The following is a 27,535-nucleotide window of genomic DNA, read 5'->3' on the forward strand; positions in this document are numbered from 1 at the left end:
TGTGCACTGCCCACCTCTACTAGTTACCTTAAGTGGGGGCTTCTGTGTGCCATGTTAGGGAGGATCAGAACAAGCCTACCCACATTCTGGTCAGGGCCCAGTTTAACCTCCTTGGGGCCTGGAACACAGAGCCCCAAGGGAAGTTATTTGGAGCAAGAACAAGATAGGAGGCCAAAGATGGGGTGTTACTAGCCCTCCTAACAGCCGTAATGAGATACCACTATACATCCATTAGCTATATAGGTACAGGCTATATAGAGATAGGACTAAAACACACACATACACTGATATTATTAAGTGCTGACAAGGACACAGAGCAAATGGGATTCTTATGCATTGTGGCAGAAATAAAAAATGTAAAGCCACTCTAGAAATGAGTTTGGCAGTTTCTCGAAGAGTTAAACATGTACATACAATGGGACCTGGCAATCCTACTCTAGGCATTATATTCAAGAGAAATGAAAACTTGTGTCCACAAAAACACCAGTACACAAATATTTACAGCTGCATTTCTCAGGTTGCCCAAACTGGAAACAGCTTAAATGTCCTTCAATAGATGAATGGATAGACTGGCACATCCACACAATGGAATACCACTTAGCAATATAAAGGAATAACCCATGCAACAACTTTGATGAATTACGGACGCAGTAGACTGCAAGAAGCCACGTTCAAAAAGCTGCATCCAGTAGGATTCCATCGATGACATGCCTTAAGACGCAAAACCACAAATGGAGAACAGATTGGTGGCTACTTGTGTCAAGAGCTTCATGAATTAAAAGTTAGGTGGACTGAAGCACATTCTCTAAAGTCATACTGAAGGGCAGAGACACATAAAATGTAACGCCAAAGGAAGTAGACTTTCTATCCTCCTTAGAAGAGATGCAGATATACATAATAAATCACAGAACTCAAAAGTATCAACTCAAAAGATGTCAAAGGATATTTTTAAATTTTTTCTCTTCACTCTAGTCTTGGCAAATTTACTAAGCCCTGTGCATAAAGAACAAAATAAAAGCAAGGCATATGATATTTTTTAACAGGCAAGACTTCTGGATGTAAAATGTGAATTTTTTCTTCTTTTTTTAAGTCATCTCTACACCCAACATGGGGCTCAAACTCACGACCCTGAGATCAAGAGTTGCACGTTCTACTGACTGAGCCAGCCAGGCGCCCCCGTAAAATGTGAATTTTTAATAACAAATCCTCTATATTTTCACTTTGTGTCACTACAAAATTTCAGACTCACATTCAAAATGAAAGGTTTCTTTTACAAATTATGTAGTTAAATGCCATACATCTCTCATAAAATCAAATTAAACCATAAAAATATTTTTTAATTTATTTATTTATGAGAGAGAGAGAGCACATGCACACATACAGGGGGAGGTGCAGAGGGAGAGAATGCCAAGCCCACTCCCCTGCTGAGCACAGGGCTGGGCTGGGGCCCAATCTTACCACCTACAAGATCATGACGTAAACCCAAAACAAAAGTCCATCACATAAACTGACTGAGCCACCCAGGCGCCCCTAAACCATAAAAATATTTTTAAGAGCAGAGGAAATGTTTGGCTACAAAGGGCATTAGGGAGTTTGGGCAAGTGAGGGAACAGTACAGTGACCAGGCAGTCTTGTACCATGGGGTAGTTACACTCTGTATCCATATGTCAAAAGTTAACAGGGGCTCCTGGGTAGCTCAGTGGTTGAGTGACTGCTTTTGGCTCAGGTCATGATCCCGGAGTCCCGGGATCAAGTCTCACATCAGGCTCTTCACAGGGAGCCTGCTTCTCCCTCTGCCTGTGTCTCTGCCTCTCTCTGTGTCTCTCTTGAATAACTAAAATCTTAAAAAAAAAAAAAAAAAGTTAAAGAACTGTACTCCCCCAAAAAGTAAATTTAACAAATTCCTAAAAACAAATTATCACTAGAAACAGTACCTACTTCACAGAATAGTTTTGAGAACTCGGTCAGATAAGGGATTTAATGAGCTCAGAGTAAGCACTCAGTAACATTTAAAAATGATTATGGTATTCCCACGGTCTCGGTATTTCATGTCCAATTCAGGCTCAAATCAAATCAATTCATTTATCAAGGATCAATCTTGCTTGGCATTGAGCTGGCTTCTACAATAAGTAAAGATACATGTTTAGGTCTGCTCTCTCAGGAGTCTCAAGAAGGTAACTTCTGTTCCGGTCATGTAATCTAAAAACAGAGGTTAAAATTCAGTTAAATGACTCAGCAACAAAGTCAACATGAAATTAACAATAATAAAAAAATGACCAAGGCCAGATAATCCAAGATCGTTTCCATGTGGCCTTTAAGTATACTGGGTGACCAGTGATCTGTTTGTCTTTCTTTTTCTGAGGCAGAACTACCACACCTTGGAGGCTCAGGCCCAGAACCATTGGCCACCATTCCAATGGGTTTGCATTCTCTAGGTGTGTGTCAAAGGATGGCAGTGTGGAGGGGCCAAGCAGGATGCGTGATAGGAGGAAGCGCCCAGGGAATTAAAACACTTGTTAGGCATGATCGGCACAGAGGAAATGCAGACTTTATTAGCACTGTTGAACACCCAGACTACTTACACGATAGAAGAGTCATGAAGACAACGATTTCTTGGTTCAAAACTCTCCTAGAAGAAAGAGGGCTTTGAAATCAACAATCATATGTATCTCACATTAAGGTAGCTTAATTTGGTCATTTTACTAAGCTCGTGAACCACGAGATGGACACCATAATAAAAGTTATCACACACACTTCTACAGAAAATGACAGACAACACTCCAAAAATAAATAGAACATCCAAGCTGATCTTACTGGTTATAATCTGCCATCATTGCTATCAATGATTTTCAAATGGTGCGTCTTAAAATAAATTTAATGGGTGCCACTCAGCACTTGTTTAAATGAAACAGACTAGAAATGAAAGGACAGAACAGAGGAGGGTACAGTAGGGTGGGACTGGATACAAAAATGGATAGACTAAGATGGACAGGAGACAGTGCGTGGGTTTGGATGGATAGAAAAAGAACGGAAGGAGACATGAAAGCATACTGCAAAAAAAATAACAAAGACACACTGAACATACTAATTTATTGTGCATATGGTTGCATGAGTCATGCTCTAAACAATTTTTGAAAAACACGGACTTAAATCTTAACCCATGCAACCTCTTATCTACAATATCTTTAAAAGCATGTTTTCATGTTGTTCCCAAGGACAAAAATCCAATGGTTATTTCCAAGAAAAGGCATTCCCTACCCAGCTTTGTGTAACTAAGGCAAGAAAGAAAATTAAAAATGTAAGCCTGTTTTCTAATTCGTATTAAGTCACCAGATACTTAAAGTATATCCACCACGTCAGTACTGTGATCTAAGATCTACCTCACTTTATAGCTTTACTCTGACAGATACCATCTCTGCATTGAAACAGTCAACCTCCCAGCAAGGGTCTGAAATAGTGACTCTTTTCTGCTCCACTGTGTGCTAACAAACTAAGCTACACACTGAGAATCTGAGAATGGCCATCAACAGCTGGCCCAAGTGCACAGTCTTCCTAATCCTATTTGCATTGATGACTCCTCTCCAAAAAGACAAACTGACTGTACTTCTGGGAAGCCTCTTCTCTAAATCGCTAGCTATTGCACTGTTTGCAGGAGACAAGGACATGGCCCCTACACACACACACACACACACACACACACACACACCCCTCCCCCCTATACATTAAGCACAACAGAGTCAGGATCTAGCAAATCACAACCAGATGAAATCCTCAAGACCATAAATTCCATTCCTACACTCCCTGGTACATAGAATTTATATAATTTTTAAGCTAAAACAAATCCAGTATTTGGGCCACCAAAACTTCTTTTAACAAAAAGCAAAAATATCCATCAAAGCATCATCAGCTGCAACTAAGTAGTGGAAATAAACAGGTGACCTTGCAAGGCGATAATCTAAAGAAAAAGGTATGCTAAAAAAACAATTGAAATGTGGGCAAACAAAACAGCTCGTAGGTATCTAGTTAAGAGTTAAAAACCTGTCAGTATAAAGGGTATAAGACAGATAAACACTTCTTCAAAGTCCAAGGTATCCAGACGAAAACAAACAGCAAATAGAGTTTCTACAAAGGCTGATGTATTTACATGCAACATCAATTTCTTTCCTTTCTCTTTTTTTTTCTTTTTTTAAGAGTTTATTTTTAAATAATCACTACACCCGATGCAGGACTCAAACTCACAACCCTGAGATCGAGAGTCACACGCTCTACTGACTGAGCCAGCCAGGCACCCCAGTATTTTTTTTAATGCATCATCCGTTGCGACCAATTTTTTTTTAGACCTTTTAAACGGCAGGCTTTATATCCTTTCTTTTTCATCAACTACAAAGGTAACCTACACTCATTACAGAAATTTCAAACAGTTTACAAATATAACTCAGAAAGTAAAAGTCCTTCATAATTCCACTCTCCAGAGATAACCATTGTTAATAGCTTTGTTTATTCTTCAAATTTGGAATGAATATACTAATTAAATTATATGCATTGCAGATTTATTATATAGAAAATGTTAAGTTTTTTAAGAGAAATAGGATCGACCATTCTACATATACAGTGTTCTGCAAGCTGCATTTCTTCAACCTCTGAATATATATCTTGAAAATCTTCTCCTGTCAGTAGACTTAGATCTACATCACTCTTTTTAATGGCTACAAAGTATTCTATTATATGGACAGACCATAATTTATGTCACCAGTCTCTAAAAGACAGACATTTGGGTTGGCTTCCAATTTTTTGCTGTTAAAACAATGCAGCAGTTACATCCTTCTGTATATATGTTTAAAATATTTCTGTAAGCTGAATTCTGTGAAACAGGTTTTTGTTTGGGGTCATAGAATATGCTGAACTTTTTTTTTTCCAATTATCCACTTAACTTTAATTCATACTACCAAAAATCTTCAAGGTAGCAATTGCTGTAATTGCTTAATTATTTTGATTTTCATCTTTAATACTTTTTTGAAAATAATTTATTCTACTCAAAATTAATTGCATAGGTATTAAATCAAAAGGTATGTTTTAACACATTCCTGATTAGTTATTAGAAAATATGCATTGTCCACACTCTACATAAAAATATCCCAATTTTAAGAAATTTCACGTATCCCAAAAATCATTGAAAAACAAGTCATAAGTCTCACATTAGAATCTGGGAGTTCTTCTTTGACTCCAATAGATTCACTATAATCACAGTTTTGTCTGTCTTCAAAAAGGGAGGGAGATATGCAAGGATCCCCATCACACAGGTAGCTTCAAAATCCAACCCCAAAAAGCCTACCAAATTGTCACTCCTAAACAAGTGCATAAGAAACTCAAATACAAAAAGTCATGACATTCAGAGTCTGGTTTCCAGTAAATTACCCAGGACACATTTCATGGCAAACAAAATACTTGCCGAGAAATACAGTTACCAGGGCAACCATAACTGACCTTTTATGTTTTATTTATCAATAGTATTGCTAAATTATTCTCATTCTTGGAAACAAAGGAGAAAAATGTATTATAAACAATGATAATTAATTAAGGGTCCCCTGCTCCACAGTGAATCACTCCTGCCAAATCTGTGTTTATCCAACAGACGTGCTGTTGTCTGCTTCTCGTCTAGGCTAAGGATGGAGATAGCAGATCCCAAGAAGGCATGCACCAGTTACTGATACTAAACCTGAAACTCGGGATCCCTGGGTGGTGCAGCGGTTTAGCGCCTGCCTTTGGCCCAGGGCGCGATCCTGGAGACCCGGGATTGAATCCCACATCGGGCTCCCGGTGCATGGAGCCTGCTTCTCCCTCTGCCTATGTCTCTGCCTCTCTCTCTCTCTCTCTCTCTCTGTGATTATCATAAATAAATAAAAATTAAAAAAAAAATAAACCTGAAACTCTACATGGAAAGAACGTGAGAGTCCGTTCTCAACAGACATTCGGACACATAGGGGAACAGGTGTTCCCTTCACAACACCTGGCACTTAGTAGGTAGTTACTCTCGAAATATGGAATAAATATATGAACCTTAAAACAAACAGATGCATAATGAATAAATCCACCTATCTTTCAAATTTGTAAGACTAAAAATCCCAAACCTTTCACCATTTAAGATCTACCCTTTTATGAGTTCCAAATATTCTCATCTAATCAAATATCTCCATTTAGAAAAACATACTTTTTGTTTTAGCAGCCCAGCATATGGCCATACCTGCTCGACCTCAACAGAGAGAAGGGGAAACATAGCTGGGAGAGAAAGAAAATCATATAGAATTCCCGGTGTCCAAAAGAGGACATTAAGAGCATTTATAATGAATTGGATTTATTCATAATCCTTATCAAGGAGGCAGCAGGGTACAGGGAAGAGAGCCCTGGGCTGCAAATCAGAAGCCTGGAGCTTGGTCCTGGCCTTGGATTTAATGACTAAGTCCCTTCAATTTTCAGACTCTCACTGCCCTCATTTACAAGATAAGGAGGTTAGTCTGTGTGACCTCCCAAGTCCCTCTAGCTCTAAATGTCCGTGACATACTGACCTGCCTTCCATCTCAACGAGAAAAGCTTATCAAGGACACCTCCAGAGGGAAGCATCTACCTAGGAAAGAGGAGAACCCAGGCCACCGCCCCAGCTAGGCCAATGGGCAGTGATCACTACAGCTCATCAGCCAAAGTATTTTGGCTCCCCCCTGTGTCCATCCATCCTCTGCTGGCACAACCTGAGCCCCGTCCCCGCTTTCCCAAGGAGCTGCACCACATGCAATCTAACTCACACCCACCCTTGCTCTCAAGCCCTCCTCCGCCCCATTCCCTCTGTCAAGGGAGAAAACAGGGTCTCTTCTCCTCCCAGCCTTCCTCATGTGGTGCTTGCTTCCTCAACGACCAACTCTCACTTCTTTATCTTCTATCTCCCTCAGCATCACCTCCTTCTTTAAAAAAAAAAAAAAAAAAAAGGTTTTATTTACTTATTTGAGAGAGAGAGAACACAGGGGAGGAGGGCAGAGGGAGAGGTAGCAGCAGACTCACCGCTGAGCAGGGAGCCTGATGTGGGCCTCAATCCCAGGACCTGGATCATGACCTGAGCCAAAGGCAGATGCCCAAACAATTGAGCCACCCAGGCGCCCATATTACCTTCTATTATATATATATATATAATATATATATATATATATATATACACATATATATATATATATATATTATATATATATATATACATATATATATACACATATATATATATATATATATATATACACATATTTTCAAGTCTATTTTAAATACATATATATTTTTTAATCCCCCTCAATCTTACACCTCCTATTTCCACTTCCTTCTCCCTTGCCCTACCTTCACCAGCTAAGTCTCTTAAAACACTTGTCTAGACTCCTGCCTCCCACTCTGTGCTCCCCATTCACTCCACCCACTGCCATCTGGTTTCTACTCACCACTGCGCTGAGCTCCCCTGTAAACGCCTAAGTGCCAGGTCCGAGAATGGCCTCCTTTATCTAATCTTACCTCCTTCTCGCATCTGACCATGCTTCTCCCTCCCTTTCCTAGCACTCTCTTCTCTCTTGGATGTTAAGACAAAGCCTCCCTGGTTTTCCTGCTTGGTTCCTTTCACTGGATCACCTCCTGCCTTTCCTTTAACTGTTGACATTCCCTGAAGTACCCTCCTTAGCCCCGCTCCTCCCCAGTGGATACCTTCTTCTTAGGAGAGCCTGTCCATAGCCATGGCTCCAAGTGAGTGCTGTGGAATGCAGAGACATTCCCCCAGCAGGGGAGGGGTACACCACAGACCTCAGCAATGCTGAACCACTGCCCTTAATCACAGCACCGCCTGGGATTCTAAACTCCCTGTCTTGGTTAGTGAGCTTTTCACCACTTGGGTGACCCAGCCAGAAGGTGATCCTTAACCTAAGCTCCTCCTTCTCTTCTCAGTCCTGCACTTGGTCATGAAATTCTATATCCACGGGAATATATCTTGAAACCAACTTCCTCCCAAACTGCTTAGCAAGACCCTGAGTTGAGGCCCTCATAACCACACCTTCATCCATGGCTTCTCCCTAACCCTATCTCTAACCCACCCTCTCCCCGCAGGGCATTCCACACCCGGTGGATCTCATCCTCATCACCCCACCCCCGGCACCCCCTTTGGGCAACTCACCTTGGGATAGAGCCCAGACTTGGCCCTCCTCAACCTGATTCCCACCCACCTTCCCCACCTTCACTTTTTGCTGCTACCTCCAAGGCTTTTGCCCCCTGCCCTCCCAAACTGCTTGCAGTTCCCCAAATCCCCCAAGCTTTTTATGTCTCTGTATCTGTCCATATATTATCTCTCTACCTGGAAAAGCTCCTAATATCATCTACATGGCTGTCTCGTACCCACCTTTCAACACTCATCTCAAGGGCCTCCCAGAAAGTCCTTCCTGACTCCAAGTCTGCATATTGAGTTAACTCCTCTTCTATACTTCTGCAGCACTAAACTATGTCTGTTATTGTTCTTAACATACAGCATTGTGATTTTCACTGTATCCTGCACAAGACCCTAAAATATAAGTCCCTGGATGGAAAAGACACTATACAATTCATCTTTGTAAGTCTTTGACTTATCAAAGAGTCAAACACATAGTAGGTGGTATATACACGAGCACGCGCAGATATGCATGCAGCATTTACTCAAAAAGCATTAAAAAATGGAGGACAAAACATATTAATTTTAATCTGAGACAATACACTGTGACGCTTCTCAATATTCACTATGGCAAACAGTCTTCTTGAGTTGAGTCACACAGCAATTCCATTTGTCACTAGAAGTAGAGGCAGAAGGCCTTAGGGCCTTGGTTTCTCCTAAAAAATGGTCATTTTCTAAGAAACACTTGCTGTATACTAGACATCACAGACTCTCTCCCATAGAATCTACAGAGTACTTCAAGAAAGTCTGGAGTGAGGTTTTGGTATAGAGGCATTTCTGTGCACCAATATTCTTTAAAATGTAGTCAAACAAATAGGACCACACATAAAAATTTTGCTTTCAAAGTGGTCATTCCTTATGTTAAGTTTTGAAACTTAACTCAAACGTCCTTCTGCTACCTCTCAGTTTTGTTAGTTACTAAGCTTCAAATCACTGTCATTGGGCAAGCAGTGAACATGCAATAATTATTTCATATTTTTCTTCCTCCGTCCTATCATCTTTAAATCCACAATATCTCAATCCAACTGATGTCAGTAAATCCAGGCTGTCGTAACTTTTCTCTAAAACTCTTAAAACTATTTGAATGAGGTGTTGAGCAGCTGTCAGTTATGGATTTGAAAATAAAAAAGAGCCTGAAAATTGTACGTTCAGTATAAAAAGATTAGGTGAAGCAATTCAGAATGTTTAAGAACTTTAAATCAAGTTAAAAGCAGTTACGATGGCCAGACCTCATGAAGCTCCGCTTAAGAGTCGCATTAACCTGGCAGTCAAAACTATTTAAAATGAATAATGTTTTTTTCACATTTCACTCACTTTCAGTATCAAAAAAAAAAAAAAAAGATAACAATGTGAATTGGCATACAGCAATTCAGTCATGTTAACAGTAACCTTCAAGATTTAGCGTCCTAAGGACAAAACGAGAGCTATTAATCTATGGACTTGATGAGCTCCATCCCTCTGAGGCCAAAAGGGGTAATTCCTCAAATAAAGAAAGGACAATTAGGGTATTCCAGAAGCCTTCCGACTTTAAATGCAAGGGAAAAGTTGAGAAAAATGTGCATTTGGATGCTCACGATAGCTGAGTCCAGTATCCAAGATGAAACTACTGAATTTGGGGTGAATGTCAATGCCTTACCCCAACGCCTCTTCCAACTACCTCTCTCACCAGTTAATGCTATGGAATGAGCATGAGAATTTGGCTTCTTAATTTATAAGTGTAGGGCTCTGCTGTCCATCTGAGACTATCTAAATTTAATTAAAATGAGACAGGATTAAAAAAATGAATAAATAAATAAATAAATAAATAAATAAATAAATAAATAAATAAAATGAGACAGGATTAAAAAGTCAGCTCTTCACTTCAATAGCCACGTTTCAGTGCTCAACAGTCATGTGTGGCATGTGGCTATTGTGGACAGCACAGACAGAGACTATCCATCATCACAGAAGGTTCTATCGAGCAGCAATGGAGAGGCACGGCTAGAGAAAAGATGCTTGAGATGCTGGACTTGCCAGCTCTAGTTTCAGAGCTCCTCAGCTAAACTGAGCTACTTTCTGCTCATCCCACCTGTAAAAGAAGAGCAGTCATCTCGAGGTAGCATGCAAAATTTCCACAAGGATATATCTTTTACCTGAAAGAAGAGTTCAGGCAGTGCAGACCACAACTCAGCAGGTTGCCATATTAGGCCCAAGCCACACTCTCACTACTCAACTGCAAATCAAAATGCTCCCACACATCAATTTAATTTGTGACCCCCTGCCAGCTAATATGTGCTAAGGAACCATGCACGGTCTTTCTGGACTTCACACAGCATGTTGAAAACGAGGGTGGCAAACATTAATCTACCTAAAGAACAGGAGCGGCCGCGAAGCTGACCTAGATTCTTCCTGCCATCCTGGAAGTGCTCCCTGTACTACACTAGGATTTGTTTTTGTTGTCTGGTGCTGGCTTTTAAAGAGCACACTTCCAGAAAAACAGCATCCATCTATCTTCCCTGCATGCTTACGCCTGCCAAAGCTGTCACTCATTATATGAAATGCAAGGACAGTTGTGAAGTTCATTAATTTGCTCTTTATTCAACACTACAACCTCAAGAATCTTAATTAAACATTTTAAGTAATATGGACAGGCTGAACAGACTCTCGACAGCTCCCTATACCATGGTTAAAGGCACAATTTGCTGTACTGGTGTACTACATTGGGCACTGAACTCATTGGAGTACGTACCAGTCCAAAACATGGAAACTCATTCCAGTGTGGCCACATCCTAGCTGTGTGACTGGGCTAGGTTATTACCGGTCTAATTTCATTCTTCTACAACCTCCTCCCCAGAATTCATTCACTTCCAAGGTGACCCTCCCCCTCTCCCCTTCATGACCCTTCAGCCATTTAGATGGCGGACTTCCATCCCACATCAACTCTGCCTATCTCACACTTACAACATTATTCTCCTGTTCCCTGACTCGTCCTTCTTGGGGTTCACCACACTGTCCTCCCAAAACACACTTTCTTTAAGGATCTACCTATAGGATCTCCCATACGCTCATCTCTAGTGCCTAACTCACTGCTAGGCTACACATCAGCACTGCAATATGTGTGTATCACCTAGGTAAGTGATTCAATGCATAATGTATAACTCCAGCTATCAAATCTTTTACGGATGACTTTCAAATCTGTATCTCTACCTCTGTTCTCCATTTCTCTTCTAAACCCTAGGACCACATTTCAAACTACCATCTAAGTATTTCCACCATGTTCTTACAGTAGCTCATTTAACATATCCAAAACCAACCTCATTGTCTTTCATTATTAAACCCATCATACGATACTGTTATTTCTGTTCTTCGGAATAGCTGTTCTCCTAAGCCACCCAAGTTCAAAATCAAAGCACACCATTGCTTCTAGTCTTTATTTGCTCTCAATCCCCATTTCTGGTCATCCATGGAACCCAGTCAATTCTACCTCCATTCTTCCTTCAGTGCCCTAGTTCAAGTTTTCATGAAGTCTTATTGAACTATTAGACCACTAATCGATCTCTCATTTCTAATCTAAGCACAAACCATTGCCAGATTCACATTCCTAAAGCATCAATCTGATGTCACTTCACTGCTCAAAATCCAAAATCCCTTCAATAGTTTCCAATGACCTCCTGAATTAAATCTAAATTTGGCATTCAGAGGCTTTCTGCAACCTGGCACCAGCTATCTTTCCCTAATCCCATCTCACACTCCCTTTCAGCTCTCCTACCTGTAAGCCTTGATTCATGTGGCTCTCCCTCAACCTGAAATATCCTTTCTTCTCACCTCTTTCTTCCCCATGTTTTCAAAACTTGGTTTAAATGTAGAGCCTTCTGCACTCCAACTCCCTGTCACCTCCCTTCCTTACGTCCCCCCATGGAAAGACAGAGAGGACAGTGATCTGAAAATTCCTTATCCAGTTCTTTGCTGCAGCCACCCTCATACCTGCCAGGGCCCCACAGAGAATATGAAGAGAGGAAGACAAGACAAAGGAGCATTCCTTGTTGCTGCCCACAGCTTTGACCTCACCCCTGATGTGCTCTCACTAAACTGGGTGTCATTCTCTCCAGCTTTGTTTTGAACCTGAAGGACTCATTCTGTTTAGGCCAGTGGTTTTCACACCTTTTTCAAAAAGCACTTGCTTCAAAGAGAACCCTTTGGCGATCCAATATATAAATGTGGAGCTTCTCTAGCTGAAATGGTAGAGTGCTTTGGGAGCTAGCACCAAGTCAATGTTATAAAATGAATTAATTCTGATCAGTTATTCCATTATGAGTAGATTATATATCCACATTTTTTTTTAAGTCTATCCTTTTCTTGTTCCTTTAGTTCATGAAAAGTTCAGGTCACAATCTTCAAGGTGATGACCTCATTTAAAAAAAAAATCCTAAAACCTTGAAGAATATTCAATTAAAGCATAACTCTGTATGCACTCACCTTACGAAACAAGGATAAGAAGATGTAATCATGGGTAAATTAATATGAAAATGGGAGATCATTTTTTGTTAAAAAAAGGTGAAGGGAAGTTCTGCTACTACGTTAGTCTGAAAGTCTAACTTTCTAGACCTGATTCATGCTACAGCATGAATGGAATAAAATGCTTGAGGAATAACATTTCAAGAGGAAAAGAAAACTGAACGAGGTGGTTATTTAAAGAATCATCAACTTGTTTTCATGCAAATGACCAGAATAATGAAATAAGCAATCCTGCCAACAGGACCTAGAAGCAATTGCTTTTAAATAGGATGCTTGAAGCATTAACCATCTAATTCTAGAAGAAATTGATTAACTAATCTCTTCTTTTTCATGAGTAATACCAATCATATACTATACATTAATGCACTGACAAAATCTGTATTTCAAAGATATAATTTTTCTTGAATATTGCTATCAAATCATTTACTTGACAGTAGGGTATGCTGATAAAGATATATTTACCAAGATTTATGGTAGAAGGAAGGTTTAATGACCACAACTTGAGGGATTCCCGAGAAGACAGTCCCTGAAAAAATGTCTACCCAGAAAGGGGGGAAAAATGGCACACAGTAGAAATCAAGGCAGATATGTGATTCCACTCAAAACCTCAACTAATTGCAATAATCCACGCACAATGCCCTAGAAACGCAGGCTGTGTAACCTAAGACAATACAGAACTATATAGCTACAAGGGAAGCATCAATAAAAATGCTATGATTCTCCATAATTCAAAGCATTTAAAGCACCAAACACAGACTAGGCTAGATGCATGCCTTAGGCAGGGAGGAGAGAAGTCTAAATGGATGGATGTGAATATGAAGGAACACTTTAGAAATAGGCCATAAAAAACAAGTTATGATAGGTCCTCCTCCCCCTCCCAATACTGTCAAGAAGTTAGAGTTATTGAACAGGCATCGCTTATGACAGTGAGAAAAAAGGCTGGCTACCCCCTCCCCCTAAAAACGCCTTTACAAGGTCACAGATATATCAGTGTCATAAATGCATTTAAAAAATATTACAGCAATAAACTCTGGTTAGAGTGGGTTCCACCTCTATGTTCACAGGAAAGAACAAACTCCAAACTTCTCCTAAATTAAAAGGTGATGTTAGCAAACTCTCTTTTCCCTTGGCCTGTGTAGGAGATCTCTCCCATCTTCCATGTCAGACCCACAGGAAACCTTACTGTTTAAAACTAGATCTGCCATAGGCAAATAAGCTTAATTTGGCCACACTTTAGCACCAACTACAGAGTCACACAAACAGTGGCGGCATCTTCAAAAGATAGACTGCCTTACCCATCTCATTTTTTTTCATAACGTCAACAAGCCATTTCTCACGTTTGATCCAACTACCGAGATCTATTTTTTGATCCTGTAGCCACTGACTCCACATATATCTTTATTACTGTACAAGAAAAACTGTTACCCTGAGTTTTAAATTTCCCTAAGTTCACCATGCCTCTCCTGAGAATATATCCCCATTTTAAGACAAGACTCTAAGGAAAACTGAGGTGAGGAAGGGCAGATGACCTCAGAGATAAGTTTCTTGGTTTGCTGCCTCAACTATAAAGCGCAACATGGCATGACAATGACTCAAAGTCCAGCCATCCCCAGACTGCAAAGTGATTAAATAAATGGAAAGAGGTCCTCTTCTCTGGGCTGGTAGTCTAAATCTCTCTAATTGCCCAATAACCAAGTATGAACAAACACACTAGACGTCAGTCCTTCAGGCTATGAAAAAGTCAAGCACATGAATGGCTCTCCATCCATTAAGAGAGAACAAACAACTTCTACTAAGAATTCTCATTCTAAAAGCTGATAATAAGACAAACAACAAATGAAATTCATAAACACAAAGACCTCGTGCAAATCATATACCCCAACCACCAGTATTCAAAACAAAGGAGAAAAGATAGGCTGTATACATATTGGAAATCAGATAATATAAGAAGAGAGTAAGTGAACAAAAAACTTTTGGAGTGATTATCTTCACACTGGTCTTCAAGACTAACTTACTATCATGTTCTCTGTTCACACGTATGCTGAAACAGCTACTAATGACTTAATAGGCAACAACGCATACCTAATTTCCAACCCATTCATTCCTTCAACAAACATTTATTGAGCACATACTATGTGTAGGGCATTGTGCTCTATGCTACTGAGGATACAAAGATGAATAAGAAGTACTCCTTCCTACAGAAAGACTAAAAGACACATACCCATGAGCGCATGTCGGCTTAAAATAAGGTAGGAAGTGTTAAATATCATGGAATGGCTAGAGAAATTGTAGTGGAAGCTGAAAAGACATTACATTCAGGTTGGAAATCGCATCAGATCTGAAAAAGAAACACTGTATTGGATCTTTATGTATGCATAGGATTTAAACTGCTGGTATGGGAGACCAGAGAGTGGAGCGTTTCTGTTGGTGGAAACAATTGGACAAATATAAAATGCACGGGTATACAGAAAGAACTCAGGGCAATCCTGAGAAGCATGTTTAACAGGAAGGAAGCAGCTAAGTCAGATAAAGCCCTTTAGGGAAGTAAAGAAGAAAGACACAAAGAAAAGGCATCTGGGTGGCTCAATTAGTTAAGCGTCCACCTCTTGATTTCATCTCAGGTCATGATCTCAGGGTCCTGGGATTGAGCCCCATGTCAGGGTCCACGCTCAAGACTGGAGTCTGCTTGAGATTCTCTCTCTTCCTCTGCCTCTGCCTCTCCTGCTTGTGCAGCCTCTCTCTTTTTCTCTCTCTCAAATAAATAAATAAATAAATAAATAAATAAATAAATAAAATCTTTAAAAAAAATAAAGGTACCTACCCAACCTGAGAGATCACAGTAAATTTCCTTGAGGAATCAGTGCTCGAAGTGGATCCCAAAAGTCTTATTAGAATCAGACGTATCAGACATATCAGGAGAAAGGAGGAACACACACAAAAGACAGAAAGGCCTGAGAGCACAGCAGATCCAGGACACATTTACTTTGGTAAAGCAAAGAATATGGTGGGTGGGTAGCACCTACAGCCAGTCCTAAGAAAAAGAACATGGTACACGTGGCTGGCACGAAATGGGCTGGAGAGGAAGACAGAGGTGACGAAGGACACTGTAGGCCACAAGGAAGGAGCTTTGTCCTCAAGGGGCCAAGAAGACATTTAAAGATTCTAAGCATGAAAGTGACAACTAAATGTGTATTTTACAAAGATCTGTCTAAAGCCAGTGTTTGGGATGCATTACAAAGGACAAGACTAGAGGTAAATGGATCAATTAAGGGGCATTTCTATCAGTGTAAAACTACTTTCCTCATCTGTAAAATGTGGATAAGGGGAAACTAAGGCAGTGAAGGTGGTGAAATAGAGTGAATGCAAGAGATAAGCAAGACTTTGTAACTAAAGAGAGGTGTAGGATGAGGAAGTACTCTAAGATGTCTCTCAGATTAATTTAACGCCTGGGGTGGATGGTGGTACGCTTCCTCAGGATAGGAGACACAAGACAGAGGGAGGTTTGAGGAAGAAGGATGCTAGGCTCAGTTTCAGACATCTTGAATTTTAGAAAAATACAGCTAAGTGTTTAGAAGTATAGATATTGAAGACAGACCTCATTCTGCTACTTCTTGCTTAAGCCTCTTGGACAAGGGGTCTACATGCCTCTCCACTCCCTCATCTGTAAAATGCAGTAAGAGACGTAAATACTCACAGGGTGATAATAAGGATTAAATGAGACCATGAATGAAAACACTAAAAGAACGATAGTTGCTATCGCTACCTTTTAAAATTTATTCTGGTCCCTTAATATTAATGAGAACATTAATTTTTTTTTTGAGCTAACTAGGGAACCCCTAGACTGAGATATCCAGTAGGCAGTTTTAGAACATGATCTGACATTTAAATGCAAAAGGCTGTGTATTTTACAGTAAGTAAGTACACCACAACTGGGGGAGGTGGGGAGAGAGTGGGAAGAATGGGGGCATTGAGGCTTGAGGTACAGATTTGCCAATTTACTGGATGAAAAGAAGAGTCAAGAAAGACTGATGAGGAGCAGGGCAAGTCATGGTTATTAAACATCACAGACACGTACTTACATTATATGGAATGGGGCAGTCCCTATTTTGCTGCAAGTACCTTGGTGAATTAAATGAAAAAGCAGATAAAGAATTCTTCAGGGGTGCCTGGGTGGCTCAGCTGGTTAAGCATCTGCCTTCGGCCCTGGTCATGATCCCAGGTCCTGAGAATCGGGCCCTACATCAGGGTCCCTGCTCAGTGGAGAGCCTACTTCTCCCTCTCCTACTCCCTCTACTTGTGCTCTCTCTGTATCAAATAGTTAAAATAAAAATCTTAAAAAAAAAAAAAAAAAAAAAAAGAATTCTTCCATCAGCCCAAAGAGAACTATTCCCCTGGAAGGAAATGAAAGAGACATGAAGATAGGAAAAAAAAAAAAAAAAATAGCTTCTAAGTAAAATAAAGCCAAATGGGTAGAAAATTATCAAAATAAATATGAGACCCAAGGATTTTCCAAATAAGGAGAAAGGGTATAGGCAGATGTTTAACATGGCTTGTGGAAAAGAATTTAAAAAAAAAAAAAAAAAAAAAAAGCCCACAACGCTACCATTATTTTTTCAAAAGGAAAACCAGGAAGGCTCTGAGAAAGGAGTGAAATTGGCTCCCATGGGAAGGTAGGTGGGAATGTACCAGAAAACACAGGCAAGGGAGTAAGACTTCTTTATATCGTTTTTATATTAATGATTTACATGTTCAAAATACATAATTAAATCAACAGGTGAAGAAAAAAAACTAGAATTGAATATAAACAGAAACAAATGATCTTAACTATGTATTTCTATATCTAATTGATCCACCCCCCCTACCCCCCCCACACACACACAGAGGAAAGGAACTAACTTGTGAACCTGTAAACACACTACTCTGTCTAACCTCTGTGGGATCTATTTTAAAGGCAAAAAGAATGGCAAAGGGTTTTGAACTTTATTTGGTAGATTTGTTGCCTAGGGTGGTCTTGGTAGAGTAATTTCAAATTTTTTTTGCATTAATTATAAACCATTGGCATGGCTGGAAAGCAAGGTTCTCACCATGGGAAAAAAAAAAGACACAAAAAAGAACAGGAGGAGAAAATATTGGGTTATCAGACTGGAATTGACATATAGAGAGACAGAAAGGTAATTTATAGATAGATAATTTACATATATAATTAAATGTACAAAGTTATATATAAATGTTTATTAAAATATTACTTTAATATTTATGTTAAAATAATATAAATAAATATATAAATTTATTATACATAGATATCCTAGTTCTGTCTGCTGACACAAGAAGTCAATAGCAATGAGCACACCTCCTTTGTATCTAAATACCACTCTTCCACTAAAAGGAGTCAGGACTTCTTAGAGAAATAGCTGATTCCAGGTCTGGGGCAGAGAAAATACAATGTGAGCTTCGACATTTTCTTAGGACAGAAAATAAGAAAGCACTTAAGAATTAAAGAAGATGTATCAAAAGGAAATGAGAGCCAGACCCAAGGGTTCCCACTGGCCAAATACAACATAATGAAATATATTACACTGAATTTTCTCTTTCAATCTATGAGTCCATTGTGATTTTTGTTTTTATTTTTATTTTAAGATTTTATTTACTTATTCACAAGAGACACAGAGAGAGAGGCAGAGACATTGGCAGAGGGAAAAACAGGCTCCATGCAGGAAGCCCAATGTGGGATTCGATCCTGAGACTCCGGGATCATGCCCTGAGCCAAAGGCAGACACAACCACTGAGCCACCCAGGCGTCCCCACCATTGTGATTTTTTAAAAAAAGAGGAGAGGAAGGGGAACAGCCCTTCTTTACACAAGAATGCTTCTACCACCCAATGTGGAGAAATGACAGAATCAGAAAAATCACAATTTTGTAACCACCCGTGTAATACTTGATTAAGACAAGGTTTATTGATGCTGCCAAAATCACTAAGTCAAGTGTTTTTAGGGTACAGGATGTCCAATCTTAAAATATCCCACAAATTACTCATTAATTACAAAGGGACAAAATGGAGAAGTCTGTGAATCCAGCTAAACTAAGTAACTCAACTTTTATTATCAAATACGAGATTAAACACTGTCACCACTAACAGGACAAACTGAGGTAAGAGTATTAGAAACTGACAACAGCTCTGCAGTGCTCCAGGCTATGACTGTTATCTGAATCAAACAATGAGGAAATGATCAATCTGTAGAACTGTGGGACATTGTACAAAACATCGCTGTGGACTGAACAAAATGTCAACACCATCAGAAACACCCCCTACTCCTTTAAAAAAAAAAAAAATGGAGGACAAAGGAATGCTTCTAGATTTTCACAAAAAAAAAAAAAAAAAAAGAGAGAGAGAGAGAGAGGGATGTGAAAACTAAATCCAATGTACAATCTCCTCTCCAACGGATACTGGATCAGGGAGGACAAAGAAACACATATAAAAAGCATTAATGGAACAACCAGGAAGATTTGCATATGGACTCGGTATTAGATTTCTTGAACATAGTAACGGCACCGAGGTTACACAGGAAAATGTCCTGATTCTCAGAAGTTGGAGCTATGTGGTGGAGGACTCAAGGGCAAAGTGCCACTCTGCCCACAACTGGCTTCCACGTGGTTCAGAAAAAAAAAAAAAAAAGGAATAAAAGATATGTGAATATAAATGACTCAGAGACCTAGATAAAGCAAATGGACAAAATGTTAACATTTGATGAATCTAGGAAGGGGTTTACAAGCATTCTTTGTAATGCTTGTAATTTCTTTTAATTTTCCTATGGTTTAAATTTTTTTTCCAAAATAAAAGTTAAGAAAAAAATAGACTACAACTTTCTGGAAGACAGGGACCAACCTAGCAAACTATGAATGTGCCTAATTCAATGCCTGGTACAAAAGCAGATTTAAAAATAATTTTTAAATTCTTATTTCTCTACCACATGCCTTACAGGTTAATTACAGAACATACCAAGTTCTTGGTTTAAATAGAGCATACAAAATAAAAGAGGCTGAGTAAAAAAGTCCTGCCTGTGTTTAAAAGCTCCAAAATTTGAGGTTCTAATCACTGCCAGTTTCTCCAAGGAGACTGGATGATTCTATTTACTTCCAAAGAACGTTCGGCTCCAGGTGGGATCTTACTGCCACTTTGTTCTTCGGTCTCACCTTAAAGAGAATTGAGTACATCCTGAATTAATCCTTTCAGCAGAGTATTTCTCAGTATTCCCAAACCTGGTGACAGTAAGAGTCGCAGCCAGAGTCATAACCCCTATTAGTAAGTAGCGGCTGTTTTCCTAAGAGCCATACATATAACATACTTTCTTCTCAAGTACATTCATACATATGACCTTATTTTATTTTTTAACACCCTGTAAGGTAGGTTGTTTTTGCTGTTTTTAACTCCTGAGTAAAGCACTAGATTTTACTATTCTGTAACCTAAACTGGGTATTCCGCTTGCCAACCTGCCTCAGAGATGGAAGAGATTTGCTTCAGAAAAGGGAACTGAACAGCAAGGAACATTCGTGTGATTACTAACAAAGCTGAAAGAAAGGAGACAGAGGTCTCTTCACAATGATGTGTGCTCACAAGATATGCACAAGGAAAAGTGAAGTTCAGTGTCATTTAAGCTAATCTGTACTTGAACCTTTTAAGAGATAAAACCATTTGAGCAGTAATTTAGTACTAAATTAACTTGGGTTTTTTTTCCTCCCTATCTATGAAGTTTTCACCGTTTAAGTAAAGGTTTCTGCAAGAGGAATGAAGCGATGCTCCTTTCCTATTCAGAAGAGAGAATCAACCTGATGACTTGTAGTAATATCCGGGTGGCCTGGCTTATTACAGGTATATCCATCCAGCAAAGAGCCAAGCACATACCCCTTTCGGACAACCTTTTTCCCAAGACTGTCCCCAGATACTCCATAATAATCTAGTGTTTTCACATCACTGAATTAGCATGCTATATAACCTCCGACTAGCAAGCTCTGAACTCGGCAGCAGAAGGATGCCAGACCAAAAATAATAATAATAATAATAATAATATTAATAATAATAATAATAATGGGAAAAAGATGGCATATAATATTACCAGGTAAAGGCTTTGAAGAGATTCCTAGGATAACAAGATGAGCAGTTAGACTGAGAGGTTTCATTTTTTTCTTAAGCCAGTGACAAGGCACCCTCTATGCAATCAACAAAAATGCGACCCGTCCTGATGCTCAAGATGACTGAGCTGAGTTAGGCAGCAACGTCTGAAAAGTCAAAGCTCTTTAAAAAGCGGGCTAGTAAAGGCCTGGGTTTTAGCACACTGAGCTTCTAGCTCCCCAGGGAGGTACTTCTCAGTAACTAGACATTCTGAACATGAGCACCAAACACTTTTCTAAGGTGGTATATCTTCTGGACCATCTTCAGAGGGGTACATCTCATTGACTCCAAGTTAGTTGCTCCCTCTCACTCTGACCCAGAATTCTGAAGTCTTCTGACTCCTCAAGACTTGACTTTTTGTCTAAAAGCCTTACTTTGCCGGCGTGTCACCTGCTAAGTCAGTAACACCATTTTCGTGCTATGGTAAGTACCCGTATTTGAACCTGTCCTACCAAAAAGACATCATGCACAGTCGGCACGCTAATGCTTAAGATTTTCATTAAAAGAATGGCCACAACATCTGCACACTTGAGCTTACTGTAAAGAAACATACTCTTGTATATACCTGTAAAGCAGAATAAGAGAGGTCTGTGTTGGGGTATAGTTTAGATAAGCACGTGTTAATGAAACGGAAGATGCCAAGGGAAGAGGCTTATTCGTAAGGTAGGCAAGGAGTACCAGCAGGCTTCCACCTAGAGACCAAAACAGTCAAGTGAGAAAACAGGTGAGAGAGCAGTTTCATGCAAAGACAATGAGCTGAAGGCCAAGAGCAGAACCCCTTTTTAACTCCGTTCAAGGGAGACCAGGACCAGGCTAGAAAAGTAGTAAGAAAGAGGGGCAATCAGAGTAGGAGGGGTAAGAAAACAGTTAACTAAACAGGGTGGACTACGAATCAGATGCAAGAAGCAGGAATGATTAGGTGTTCTGGAAGGGCAGTGCCACAGGTCCTGTTGAGAAAAGAATCACAATGCAGGTGGGTGGACTTGACATCCTGACTAGCAGGTGCCCGGGTCAGGGGAATTGGCTGGGAAGCTTCTGTGAGTAGAACATAGTTTAGAGAGGACATCGAGGCTTCCAGACAATGTCATGGAGAAACAATCAGCCCCGTTTTATTTCAGTCCAAGAGTGAAAGCTAAGGAGGGAAGAAAAAAAAAAAAATGACTCCAAATTTCAGGGCCTTGGAGACCAGGACGACGGTGGTGTCATTTGTGATAATGGAGACTTTGAGAAAAGTTGATACCTATGGCAGAAAAGATGAAAGTTTCAGTTTCTGACATGTTAACTTTTATGTTCACCGGGGCCAAGTGGCGATGCGGTTCTGACAACGGGAGAGATGGGGCCGGTGAACCCTTTGTTTGCAGGCAGGTCCTCCCTGTCCCCTCCGGGGACCTCATAACTCCCTTCCAATGTGACACTGAGGTTCCGTGCAGGATAGCTCAAGAGCGCCTACCTTACCCAGGAAGCTTGCCAAGAGCAAGCTACTTCTTCCAGGCATTTTTAAAAGTCCATGTCACTGGAATATCATCTTCAAACACTGAGTAGCATTTAAATATATATCACGGTGCTTTCGTTTCAAGCCTATTTAACATTTCTGAAATATCTAGATCAAAATGTTGGGTCAAATGACTATATTCCAGTAAAATATCTACTAAAAGAAAAAATTTTCCCCACCTACCCACATCTCTCTTAAGATAATCACCCCATTCAAGACACCTGTCAGTCATAACAGATTTTTTTTCCAACGCTGTTTTCTCTCAACCTTGCTGCCAAGTTGCTCTTTTGAGTAATAATAAAGGCCACACGTCACTTTTGCGGTACATGTATATAAATACTTCCAGCTCTCTTTCTTCTAACCCTAGTTCAAGGCCAACTGCACCAAAGCTTTTGAGAACCAGCACTGGAAGATCTTCAAAGAGAAACTGCCCATTAACCACAACAGCAGCTGCTGGCTAGAGCCTGCAATTTAAATCTCTGAAAAAGAAACTGTGGCTTCTGAAATTTAAACAAGGAGGTGCCACTTGTAATTACAAACATTCCAGTGGGTCCCTTCCCTCATTGATGGTTTCCAAACAAAGGCTTCTTATTCGATTTTGGTGGCGCTCCCCAATCCGTGAATGTAGGCATTCCTTTGTGCTTTTCTGGTACCGTGGCCAGCTCAGAAGAGGGGCGCAGGAGGCAGGTTTTTACCTGGCCAGGAATGTTCAGACCCCTCAAAACCATCTCGTGTAATTACTCGTTTGGCTGGAAACCAAAAAAACCAAATGCTTCACATTTATAGTCCACATTAAATACATTTGGGAAAGAACCTCTTAACACAGACACACACATACACACACACACACACACACACACACACACCACTTCACATTTCACGAACCTTAGAAAATGGAACCAACCTATTTTCCCATAAACCAAAGAAGTTCAGAAATTAACCCTGAAGCATTCCAGCATTTCTAACTGAAATTTAAAATTCCTAATTTAAATCAACAGGGCAAATATTCAGGAGTAAAAATAGTAACCTTTTCTCTCCCTACCACCCTGTACCCCCATCCTACAAAAATAAGCCCCAAATACTTACAGCTTGTTGTTTGGGTTTCCCACACCAAAGAAGGCATTTTGTGATCACCTCGGTTTACAGATTACAGGCTGAAATTAGCATTTAGCCAGTTCGAAATGAGAAAGACATTTTTTTAAGCCATATATTCACAAAACGCAAAGGCATTTACACCACAGAGGCATTCAAAGATAAATACACGAATGAGGTATCTCACAGCCATCAAACTAAAATAGCCTTGCCTACAGAAGTCCTCAGATGGAGAGTATTCATTATGAGAACAACTGGAAATGGCCAATCTCGCCATGGGTGCTTTCCATAGTGCGCCGCAGTTGAGGGATTAGCTACAATTACGGCATATTTACACAACCATATTTACACAACAATAAAACTCATCTTATCCGATCCAAACAAAACCTTGCTCAAAATAAACCAAACCACACGAAAAGGTCTCAGGCAGTAATCTGCGCTCTGGCTTCTCTAGTTTCTGCCTCGGCTTTGCGCCACTATAATAAGCCTTCACCCTACCTCAGTAAAGCATGGGTAGGGCCACAATTCTGTATACCAGCTGAGAAAATGTATATTCAGTTCATGATACTGTGATTATGGGGTTGGGGGGAAATGTATCTTATAGAGAATCTCTTTAAAGTAAATTATGGAACAAATGACAGGATGTCCAAGATTTGTTGAAACTAATCTGGGAAAAGGGGGGAAGCATACCGAGGATAGGCTGACCACAGGTGGAAAATTTAGTGAACTGGGTGATTTGCACACAGGGTTTATTATGGCATTCTTTCCACTTTGGCAGATATTTGGAAATCTCTGGAATAAAATGGAAAAATAAAGAAAATAGGATCAATGTAAAATAAAGTCATCTTGTGAAAATAATTTTTTTCTTGCTTTAAAAAAATGTTCTCAGACTTTTCACTGCTTACATGAAAAGGGAAGAATGCCTGGTGAGAAAATCAAGACCTGTCCTCGTTCTTGACTTAAGGATTCTTCCTTTCTTCCTTAGTTACGTGGAACTAGGTCTACTGTTAATATGAATCCTCGAAAAGACAAATCAAGAGCTTAAATATCTAAAGCCGAGGCTCCTGACACCGAGTTTTCACACGTCTGACTTATGACAGGGACACAAATCCAAAAGCCCTCCCCTATGAGGTGCCTTGGATGACATTCATGTGGTCACTGCCAAATAAAGTCCAGAGGTTTCAGTATCATTTGTCAACACCAAAGGCAACCTTACCAAGAACTGGTTCTTTTATCTCAGAGGTCACTCCTCTGATCCATGGGTTTATTACCCAGAACAACAATTAATCTTGCTGTCTTCACAATATAAACTAGACCTAGCCAAGATATGGTCTGCCCATGATCCACATGCCTCACTGGGGCATCCCTGCTGGGAGGTGGAACAGGGCTGCTGACTCCACATAAAGGAACCCGCTCCCGGGCCTGGCTGCATCACCCGCTCATCCTCAGTTCCACGGTCAGCAGGGTCCTTCCCCCTCTGGGCTCCGGCTGCCTCACTACAAAATAATGAGATTTCACCAGACCATTTGTAGCATCCTTCCCCTTACAAAAATTCCACGATTATAAGACTCTCTAGTTCCTCAACAGGTAATAAGAAAAAGGAGCTTTGGTGTTATAATGGTACATTTTCTATCATATACATTTCAATGTGAATATGAATATTGTACTGGGTGATTTTCTGTATATGTGCGTCTATATGTATACATATGTGTGTGTACAGATGTATTTGCATATACCCACTGACGGTTACCATTAGGTGCCTATATGGGACTAATTGCTTCCAACTCAAAGCAGCAAATTTTCAATTCTGCAACAGATGTCGCTGTGTGATTTCTCCTTTCTATGCTGGATTTTCAGCTAAAAATGCCCAGCGTAATGGTCAAGTACGATTCTTCCCAAGAAAGAGATATATAGCATTTGAATCCTTAGGATTTATTTCTTATAAATGTTCTTCATAGGCTAGTAAATTTCCATTCAAATCATAGCATAGTTTGGCCCAATTTAAGAGATCTCCCACATAAAAACAGGCCTTTTGTTAAACGTGCGTGTGCGCGCGCGCGCGCACACACACACACACACACACACCCATTTCTAAAATGTAAATTCCAAGTGGCCGATTAGGCATTAAAATGTCACATACAAAAACCCAGAGAATGAGACAGTTTCTATTCACAGCAATACTGCCAATTTTGTAAAGCCTGAAAAATCATGTAGCAATGCAGACCCAGGAATTCTAAAAATTCACTTAGGTCTGAGGCCAAAATGTACCAGGTGTGGGCAAAAGTCACGGTAAAACTCCAAGAGCACCATTAATGATGATGAAAAATTTGGATTTCAGTTTTTACCGCATCTCTTTAAAAATAAATAGTAAGACTGATATTACAGTTTGCAAGATATCTTACCAATCTGACATTCTCTATCAACCACTTCTTGACACATGTCAAAAAAAAAAAAAAAAGTGACATCTCTTTCCCTTCAACCAGTATGTCCTCCAACGACCAGCAGTCTCAACAGGTAGCTAGCACAGTCTTCGGCTGAAATTCAGAGCTAGGAGAAAGCATTTCAAAATCTCTTTTTAAACCTAGGAACCTGTTACCTTCTGGGCTTTTCGAGGGAGTGGAGCAAGATGAGCAGTCAGGGAATCCGGGACCACCGACTCAGTAAGAATATGAAGTCAGGAAGTGGGAGAGGAAGCGAAAGTGTCCTGCTTGTTGGCTTCTTCCCTGTCCCACTCCCCTTAACCAGGAGGGCCATTGGGGAAAACTGGATAAAGCATGTACAACATCCATATGAATAAAGCTCTTTGTTCCAGAGAACTGCCTGCTCTTTTATTCCCCCCTTTTTCCGTATTTGTTCATTTCAAAAGATTGCTCAATGGGCCTCTTGTTCCTCCAAAACGTCCCAGGCAAATAATGCAAGCTTGTCTCGTCACACAAGTCACTAAATGAAGCCTTGTGCGTCTCCAGTGACACACTGTAAATATAAAGTGGCATTAATGAGGGATATTTTATCAAAGCTATCACAGACAAGTGCAAGTCCCTCCTGCGGCCATTCAATTTGATGCAGGGAAAGGCAACAATAGCAGGACGGCACTTTTGTAAAGTCCCCATCCCCGGGACACAAGCCCCAACAGGTCAAGACAAGCAAAACTCGGCCCCTCGGCTTGCCAGCACCATCACAAACCCCCACCCACCAGCCATCCTCTCTAACGCTACAAAAAAGGTAAGAGTAGGGCAGTGAGCCACCAGCTCAGGAGGGATGAGAAGCGGCACCACGCGTGCACCTAAAACGTAATAACAGGCGTGATTTACACGGAGGAGTGAGTCTCCATAACCCCATTTCAGCTGTGTTTCATTAACGTCCATTTAATCCACACACCACGGGTGGGATGGGAGATGCTCTCCAGGGGATGGATGGATTCAGTTCCAGGGGAAGACAGAACCAGGACCTACAGCACGATGGCCCCAGATCTCTATCCCAGCGAGCCCGTAAAAGAAACACGCCTAATGAAGTTAGAAGGCAACGCCAACAGGTTTCTCTAACCTGACAGTGGCACCTGGAGGCCTCTGGGAGAAAGCTTAGCTGGAGAGGCCGAAGGAAGCAAAGTGCCCCGGGGCCCACCTGAAGTCTAACTCGGGCAGCCCAGGACCTGGGGGCTAGGCCAAGACCCCTTCCCAATGCCATCACCAAGCAGCGCAGAAGAGAAAAAAACAGATTTAAAGAAAGTCATCTCACCCCCTCGCTACAAATCAAGCCCAATTACTTTCTAATTTGAACACAATCTGATAACCAGCGTACAAACGGATGTACACAAGAGCAAGAAGCTGCTTCCATGGTAACTGGCAACAGAATTTTCTTGCAGCTTTGACATGCACGGTTGAGTTCCAGACCGCTCTCCTTTCGAGTCCGCATACATCCCTCGCTGGGAAGGCAACTTCTCACGGCGAGATAGTTACAAATATAGTACATTTTGCTACTACCCGGTGCCGTCAATGAGCAGGCTTGACAGAGGAGGTACCAGCTAACCCTACTCTGCTGCCAAGCGCGCGTTGCACGGCTCCCATTTTTAGT

General features: G+C 40.5%; 1 protein-coding gene and 1 long non-coding RNA gene across 9 annotated transcripts in view; both read right to left on the reverse strand.

The window, feature by feature from the left end:
- Positions 1 to 27,535, reverse strand: part of CADM1 (cell adhesion molecule 1) — a 325,352-nt gene that overhangs the window by 295,617 nt on the left and 2,200 nt on the right. The gene's annotated exons all lie outside the window — the stretch shown is intronic.
- On the reverse strand, positions 1,927 to 27,535 carry LOC140631008 (uncharacterized). 2 transcript variants are annotated; one of them, XR_012028662.1, is made up of 5 exons: positions 27,200 to 27,535; positions 26,061 to 26,437; positions 24,155 to 24,256; positions 2,583 to 2,629; positions 1,927 to 2,199 (listed from the first exon to the last, which is right to left on the reverse strand). It is a non-coding gene; the product is annotated as an uncharacterized lncRNA (long non-coding RNA). The 2 variants fall into 2 exon arrangements; XR_012028663.1 differs by lacking the exons at positions 2,583 to 2,629; positions 24,155 to 24,256 and having other exon boundaries at positions 1,929 to 2,199; positions 27,200 to 27,532.

This window comes from Canis lupus, chromosome 3 (genome assembly GCF_048164855.1).
Source record: "Canis lupus baileyi chromosome 3, mCanLup2.hap1, whole genome shotgun sequence".
Taxonomy (NCBI): Eukaryota; Metazoa; Chordata; class Mammalia; order Carnivora; family Canidae; genus Canis; species Canis lupus.